Source organism: Nuphar pumila, chromosome 2, assembly GCF_984573655.1.
Source record: "Nuphar pumila chromosome 2, dmNupPumi1.hap1.1, whole genome shotgun sequence".
Lineage (NCBI taxonomy): Eukaryota > Viridiplantae > Streptophyta > Magnoliopsida > Nymphaeales > Nymphaeaceae > Nuphar > Nuphar pumila.
This window is the reverse complement of record NC_143250.1, coordinates 131,024,908-131,026,341: the sequence shown is the minus strand read 5'-3', so window position 1 is coordinate 131,026,341 and position 1,434 is coordinate 131,024,908. Positions and strand designations below refer to the sequence as shown.

Below are 1,434 nucleotides of genomic sequence, written 5' to 3'. Positions count from 1 at the left end.
TTTTATCAAAATTTTTGCTTACTTCTGGTCTAAATCTAATCTACTTTCCGTTTTCACATCTAAAATCTAGCTAGTTCACATTTGGATTTAGTTTGCATAATACTATTATAAAACACAAACTCAATTCCAGAACAACTATGATCTCTCAACCTGTTCTTATGCTTGCTGCAAAACCCAATTTAAGCATGGATGGGGATCGCCGGGGAGGAGGTGGAAAGTGGCTGCAGGCTTTAGGAATGGGAACCAATATAATACATTTATTAGTCCAAAAGAGGGAAGGTTTAAATGAATAGCATGGAGGAGGAAGAGGCATCTTTATTATTTGGAATTTGGAAAGGTTTTGTTTTCGATAGAAAGCCAAACAGACACCACCACCATGGCTACCATCCGTAACCGAGAGAGAGAGAGAGAGAGAGAGAGAGAGAGAGAGAGAGAGAGAGAGAGCATATGTAACCCTCGATGGATACCATCGCATGGACTTCCCACAATGCATGCATAACGCCCAGACCTCGCCACCTCCACCATCCTATATAAATAACACCACCACCCCCACCCCCACCCCCACCAATCTTAACCAGTTCAGAGAGAAAGAGTAAGTAGAGAGAAGCATCTGCATCAGCCTTCAATTAGCCATGGCATCATCCGCAGCCAAGTTCATCATCATCATTCTGGTGGCAGCCCTCCTGTCGTCGGAGGCCTCCAGCAGGCAATCGCCGTTTCGGCTGGCGTCGAATGATCAGAAAGAAGGTGGCCTCATGCAATGCTGGAGTGCATTGACGGAACTGAAAGATTGCACGGGGGAGATCATACTCTTCTTCCTGAATGGGGAGGCGTACCTGGGGACAGGGTGCTGCAGGGCCATCCGTATTATCACCCACGAGTGCTGGCCCTCTATGCTCTCCTCCTTCGGCTTCACCTCCGAGGAGGGTGACATACTCAGGGGTTACTGCGACGCCGTCATCGCGGCACCACCAGAGTCTGGCGAGGGAGGCCCTGTGCGGCATATTGGTGCTGGCGGCAACTAAGTTGGCAGTGGTGCAGTCGTTTTGTTTCTTGTTGGTGTCTAAGTTGCTCTCGCTTGTGAGGGTCTTGCTTGTTTAGTTCAGTTTACTTTAGTTTCTTGTGTGGGGGCGCCCGTGCGCGCTTATACGTGTTTACGTACATGCTTGGATGTGGGTCATAATGTTCTGCGATTGTGCGTGCTTGTGCGTGCTTGTGCGTTGAAATTTAGATCGAGTGTGTTATGGGTTGTGCTTACTCTTGGAATTCTCTCTCATGCTGATACTGGGTGAGGGTTATGTGGCAAGAAATTTCATTAATCTGATCCTACGGGTCGACTCATTATGTTAGTCGGACCTCTTTCTTTATTACCAAACTTAACCCTATCAGATCGATCGATCCATATGGTTTAAGATCCGATCATTACCTGATCTG

At 47.4% G+C, this 1,434-nt stretch overlaps 1 pseudogene; it reads left to right on the top strand.

Moving 5' to 3' along the window:
• The first annotated feature begins 632 nt into the window (after nucleotides 1-632).
• LOC149847115 (egg cell-secreted protein 1.3 pseudogene) lies at nucleotides 633-1,025 on the top strand (annotated as a pseudogene).
• The last annotated feature ends 409 nt before the right edge of the window (nucleotides 1,026-1,434 follow it).